Source organism: Pararge aegeria, chromosome Z (assembly GCF_905163445.1).
Source record: "Pararge aegeria chromosome Z, ilParAegt1.1, whole genome shotgun sequence".
NCBI classification, from domain to species: domain Eukaryota; kingdom Metazoa; phylum Arthropoda; class Insecta; order Lepidoptera; family Nymphalidae; genus Pararge; species Pararge aegeria.
Window position 1 is genome coordinate 17570020 of NC_053208.1, and position 7430 is coordinate 17577449.

Sequence of the window (7430 nt, forward strand, 5' to 3'; positions counted from 1 at the left end):
GGCCTCTCCCAATGGCAGGGTTTGCCCATAATCACGACGCTGAGATGGTAGAAGTAGCACAGAGGAGGCTGCTGTCCGATCTCTGTTTCATTCCCTGAGTGGCCTCGTAAGACACCCGCGGGTGGTGACATCTAAATCCAGATCTGCAGGCACCACAAGGCATAAACTTGGCTTAGTGGACTTTGTGATATATCGGTACTTTTAAGGTACAAATAATCTTTTAAGTTATCTGTCTGTTTATTCTAGGCTTTTGTTAAAGTAGTAAAGAAAATCCACTTGAGACAGGGAAGTAGGCACCATAATATATGACAATAAAAATAATAAAAGGATATACAGGAAGTTTATGAAACATTAACTTAGAAAACGAATTAACAGCGCGTGAGGTACATGTGACGCGGAGGGTCGGTATATATTCTACTATTCGTTTAATGTACAATAGCGACTGAAACTTTGTTCAGGAGAAAATAGGTAGTTAGAATGTTAATAATTGGTACGCTGATAAAAGAGCAAAAAGAGTCATATTGAAGGTTCTGTATTGTGTTGCACATAAAAAATAAAATAATATTTTGACTTTATTCTATCCGTTTTCAAATTAACATCCATGCAGTAAAACATGTATGTATGCATATCAATAGCTGGAAAACAAGTTTACAAAATAAAATCACATGAATCGTCAGGTTTCCGAAATATAAGCTGCAAATATTTTACCCGTGAATCCCACTAAAGACCGCTTCATTTTAAAAGATTTTGTTTCAAACCATTTTTGTATAATACAGCTATGGATTAATAAAGATTTTATAGATGGTTTCTATTTTGCAAATAAAACAGGAAAAGGCGGATTTAGTAGAAGGTAATAATAAAGCCAGGCTCCTAAAATATACAATCCTCTTACATCGTACATTATTTGCCTAGTTCTCGCGGATTACTGGTTAATTGAATATTACGGCAGCTTTCGTTGGAAGATAAAATGTAAAGCTGCTTAATGGCTTTTTTAGCCGATTACGGCAAAGGCAAAAGGAAGGGTAATGATAATAGCAATCTATGTACCTATGTATAAAGGGAAAGCCGCGTCCTCGTGGCATCAATATTTTATTGCGCTAATAAGATGCATGACATCGGCCGCTATTTATAAATCTATTCTTTAATGCTTCGTCTATCTTTGGAGCCCTTAAGAATAAATAGTACTTCAGCTATCTAAGTACAGTTTAACAATACCCTTGACTTGTGTTTAAAATATAAAAATCACCTTAGAATTCGGTTTGTACGGGTAAAAGCCCCTAGGCCGATGTCAATAAAACAAAGCCTATATGTTGATCCAAGCTAAGTTTATTGGATATCTATTTGTTGTTTGTTTATTACGAAACGCAAATATTCTAATTTATTTGTCTAATTCTAATTAATTTTACTTTATCAACTGGCGCACATGTGGATTATTTCTACGGGGGTAAACTTGTCCTATTCCATATTCTCATGCTTTAGCAGATGGACACGCTAATTATATCCCCTATCAAGGGATGTAATCGGGGGATATAACTTTTGTCTCCTGCCTGTGCTAGCCCTGCAGTAACATCAAAACTCTTACCTAAATAAATGTAAGCAATTTACACGTTACTTATTTTTTATTTATTAAGTTTTTTATTATTCCTAGTAACAGGATTACGGGTTTTATACAATGTTTTTGTTTACTTTCCGAACTAAATTAAAAAGTATACAAAGCGGATCAAGAGAACCCTAGTTCAGCAATAATAACGTAGAAGCTTTAAAATCTATAAGCTCAGCCAAGGAAAATATAAATTATTATCAATCATGTTTTCATCTTGTGAATCCTGCAAGAGAAAATATTCTAATATTAAATCTGTAGTGCGAGTAGGAATCTTGATTGTAACGGCGTGAAACCAACAAGCGTTATTGTGTGAAATCGTTTGAAAAAGTATGTCACTTCAATTTAATATCTTTACGAATATTGAGAGATGTTTAAAATAAACCCCGGACTAAAAAGATGGCCCATTTAAGGTTAATTATGTGTGATGTGAAGCTGTCGTGGCGAGTTACCACCCTACCGACAGAGGCGTGCCGCTAAGCGATTTAGCGTTCCGGTACGATGTCACGTAGAATGCAATTAATAAGGGTACGGTTTAAATAAAACTGCCATACCCCTAACAGGTAAGCCTTGCTTGCGTGTGTGCGTGTGTGCGAGCGTGCGTGTGTGCAAGTGTGCGCGTGGGCGCGTCAGTGCGTGTGCGCGCGTGTGGGTGTGTGTGTAAGTCTGTCTGGCTGTGGCTTTAAAGCTTTTTGTTTGAAAGGTGAATATGCCTGGAGAGTTCTGTCGGGGGTTTTTAAATTTATATATTTAAATTTGTTATTGTTGTGCTAGCAAATCTGTGAGCAGTTATTTCAAGATTTGACAAAGTTGGCTTTGCTAATCTACGATGTAATGCGGTACATAGCGTGATAATCGACCTATTGCAAAACAAAGTTAAGTTTACCAAAACTTGTCCAAATTGACAGATTATATATGCACAGGGTATTTGACCAGGTAGGGAAATGGATAAATTATCTGCAGGCCACTGCAAGTCCAATGACCATAAGTAGGTACATCATTAATCTTAGACAACCGTTTCCGTGAAATAGAGCTCCATATCATGTAGAAAGACACAAAATATCAAGATGTTGCATCTTCACAATAAACTCTTACAAGGAATTTCTATTACATTTTGCAATAATATTGCCTTATGTACTGAGATCGCAGGTATAAAGGGTATTTTGCACCGTTTCACTTCAAAGCTATTCAGTGTTTCTAAGAAGCTCATCCTGCTGCAATTCGTTTGAAGTAGGTATTTATGTTATTAAATTTATATCGCGGGAAAAATATTACCGTGCATCGTTTATTACGTACCTACTGGCTAAGGCTTCCCTTTCGAGGAAACCGAGTTCAATCCCTCCTCTAACTTTGCAGAGTTAAATGTATCTACTAATATGTTAATACTATCTGGTATTGCTATATGGTAGAGTCATTACACACAGACCGACTTGACGTTTTAAAAGTGCGTATAAACTAATCTTACTCGCAATAAATGAATTATGAATTTTATTCAATTGAGAAGGAAAACATCGTGACAACCCTGCGGCTCGATTTCCATAATGTCGTCAAAGGCGTGTGAAGTCCACCAATCCGCACTCGGTGAGCGTGGCGGACACCGGCCTAAGCCCTTTTTATTCTGAAAGGATACCGCGCTCTGAAGTGGACTGGTAATGGGTAATAATGATGATGATGATGATATTGTAAAAGCCACATAGTTCACATAGTAATTAATTGAAATTGTACTAAAATTGAACTAATTGGTTTAATAAAATGAAAAAATATTTTCCGTTAAGCTGTCCTGGCAATTGCATACTGCTTTTATGAAGGGTAAAACGCCCAATTATTGATAGTCAAAATAAATTGTATGCCGAGTTTCTGGTAAATTAATTGCTTTTGCAATATTGTATACCTACAAACGATAAATAGTAATTAACCATTTCTTATCTCGCCAATAATTTGCTGAGTTATTCTTGTGATAGAGGAACATAATAAGATATGAACTTAAAATTCTTTTAAGTTTCTTATTAGTACTAAATTATTTTAATTGAGTGTTGTTGTATCACAATAAAATTGGTTTATAGACAAGTTTACACTAGATGTTTCAAAAAACACGCAGCTTCGAATCCCATCCTTCAGTCCAAATTATTGTAGTCTTATAAAAGCATTGCGCTTACTTGGGGGGGGAAGTAGGTATCATCATCTCCATCTTCTGAACCGATAGACGTCCACTGCTTGAGAAGCTTAAACTATGTGTTTAGCAACTTATATTTTGATGTCATCGTCTTAGTGGGAGGTCAACCAACAAGTGTTTTCCGGGGCGGGGTCGCCACTCAAGCAGAAGACAAGTATCCCCCGTCAATTGTCAATTTAGACCCTAACCACCGGCCTTTGTCGGTTACTTAGGTTCTCATACCGATCATCTCATTTGTGATTTGATCACGTAGATATAAAGCGAGCAAAGCTCTCTTCATCGCCCATTTAGTGACTCTGAACTTTAATACTAGCCCATAATGGGTTATCAGTAATTGCACGCCTCATAGCGAAGCGTTGAGGTGGGTATTACTGTCAGTTTACCGCACACCGAGTGATTCTCCAACTTGAAATGTCACTTTTTATTCTTTATTGCTTTTATAAGTGAATATAAATAGACAAATGTTTAGAAAAAACACTATTTTTGACACTCATGATATTTTTAAATCTCTTTTTATTATTTAAACTAATTAAAAATTGTCGGCGGCTATTGATAATCTTGCCGTTGCCATTGATAATATTAATACTGATTTAAATAAAATTGCGGCTTGGTGTCGGTCATTTGGTCTCCAAGTAAATCCAAGTAAATCTCAAGTAACTATAATAGGCAGCTCTTATTTCCTTTCCTCTCTATCATATAACAGGTTACCACCTGTTCTATTTGAAGGTACTGTTATACCTTGGAATAGTGCAGTCAGAGACCTTGGGCTAATTTTGGACAATACAATGTCTTGGGTACCTCAAGTTTCTGAAATGAGTCGCAAAATTTTTGCCGCTGTTGGATAATTGAGACGGTGGAAGAAGTTTCTACCGTTAAAAACTAAAATTCTCTTAGCTAATTCTCTTCTATTACCTATTTTAGACAATGCTGATATTTGCTACTTGGATTTATCAGAGACCATGCTCGATAAACTGGAGAGGCTGCAGAACGTATGTATACGGTTTATCTTTGGTATACGTAAGTTTGATCATGTGTCCGAGTATCGTTCTCAGTTAAACTGGCTACCAATTCGATCACGTAGGAACTTGCACGCTCTTTGTCTTTTATATTCTATTTTATTTTATCCTCAGACGCCACCATATTTAAAAGAGAGATTCAACTTTCTTGGTAGCAATGTTCAGTGCTATTTGAGGGCTAAGGATGACAACAGGTTGCATGTTCCTGCCAGTCACTCGCATGCGTATGGAAATTCTTTTACAGTCAAGGTGGTTATACTCTGGAATGGATTGCCAAGAGACATAAGACAGTCTAAATCATTAAGCATCTTCAAAAGTCGTTTAAAAGAATATTATTTATCTACGGAGTCATAAACTAATATATTTGCTCTGTATGTATTTGTGTATATTTATATTTATATATATATATATATTTGTATATATGTTTATATGTGTATGTATTTATTTCTGTATTATTTGTATTTGTATTAACTGTTTATGTATTATTGTTATATATAGTAGATGTAGTTTATGTTATATATTTTTAAAATTGCACTATCCCGTTTCCATACTCCTGTTCTTCTTTCATTAAGGGTTGTCTGGAGGAGATCGCTTAAAGCGATAAGACCGCCTTTGCGCATTGTTATTCTTCTTGTATTTATGTTTTCAATTTATATTATAAATTGTGTGCAATAAAGAATTTATCTATCTATCTATCTATCTATCTAAAAAATTGTTCAAAAAAGTTCTGTCTTGGACGTCCGTGTGTCTGTATGTGCGGATCCCGTATCTTGTGGTCAGGATAACGAGCGAAATACCTCACTTATCGAGTTGGTTTTTTTTTATAGGCTTCAGTATTTTGAGGAATAGAAGCCTCTTACTTTTCACGGTATAATTAGATGTAGGTTAATTATTATTTACAAATAACCTCAATTGTATGTAAAGAATGAGTTTATGAGGCGTGCACGATTCGATTTTCCAACTATTATTATTTGCTGTTCCCCGCGACAATAACAAGCGAAAAAAAAATCTTAACGGTAAAATCTCGTTTTTACCAGGAAATTATCACGTTTTACAGTTTTAATCACGTTTATTTCAGGAAAGTAAACATTTATGAAGCACTAAAATTACGTAAGTAAAAGGGCAATCTGTATCGCAACAGTCATAATTTTTTTATCGGGCTGATAATGTCTTATATCGTAAATGCATATCTCCTCAGCTCTATACTATTAGTATAGATGATCTAATTAGTATATTTTTTATAATACTGGTAATTATTATAGAGAAACCTATATAACTGTAGTGGATCGGAGGTGCTATCTTGTGGTTTTGTGTGCTGATTGTTCTCGTAATGAAAGATACTTGTATTATTGAGCGTTCGTTATCAAATTTATTTTGTACTATTTATTTGCATACGTCAGTTATTATATTATAATTTAGTTTTAGCGCGGTTTACCTATTCATCAATTATTGTTATAGTTTTATAAGTAACACGTGTAACAATAAAAATATGCTATTATAATTTGTCTTTTTGTCTTCCTCTAAAAATTGCCTCACTTGTGAACAAAAGTGACTTTTTGCACGTTCACCATTGAGGTAGCTCCTTTAAAGCTTGCACGCGTAGGAGATCTCCTCTCCTTCTAGTCTTTATCCCATGTTATGTGGGGTTAGCACAACACGTTTTCTTTATACCCGAAGAATGACTTGTTGTTTTGGTTTTGGATAATTTTTCGACTAACTGCTCGCTTGACGTCAACCTGACCTGACTTAAATGAGAAAAAAAAATCCTGGATCGCCCTACTTAATTTATGTCGTATAACATGATACTCTAACGGTGGCCAACATGTTGTTTAAGTACGCAATTTTTTTAGGAATGGTTTTGTTGTTGAGATACCTTTTTTTTTAATTTTTTGGCGTGGTGGTAAAGCTTTATTGCTACCTCCGACCCTTGGGCAGGACGGAGGTAGGTATTTAGAGGTTATGTGGGACGCCCCCCTTCAAAGGGGGTATAACCAAACTAAAAACCACCACGGTATGTCCCTCTTGTTTGGTATGCTAGACGCCCGGGTAACCCGTTGTACACCCCCCGGACATCTACCAACCGATTGCTAGGGCTCCCGCGCTTAAGAGAAGGGGATCAGTACAGCTTTAATTCCCCCCCTCCCAGGCCGTAGAGAGGCTTGTGTAGTGATGGGTAGCTAGCCCAATAGATACCCGCCGCCTCCCTAGAGCGCGTCTGGAGTCTCTTCATGCACCGCTCCACGGGTTGTTGAGATACATTAACCTTTATATATATATATATATATATATATATATATGAATACAGAATAACCTATGGGTTCAAGGGCAGTAAGGTTGTTATGTACTTTTCATCGCAAACACAGTTAATCACCCAGAGCATCCGAATGAAAATTTTGCAGTAATTAAAAATAGTTTGGGAGAAGTTCCTTTTTGGATCAGACCAATACTTAATTGTATTTAGGTCTTATTTGCATTTTGTGAAAAACAGGATTTTCTTTTTTTGAATCGTTCATCGTGTTCTGGTTTATTACATTACGTATAGCGTGTGCGCGCAGTTATGAATACACTCGGAGCACTCGCTGTTTATACATAGCTTTTTTAGTTAATTTTTGATTTAGTTACCAAATACAAATGCTTGTCA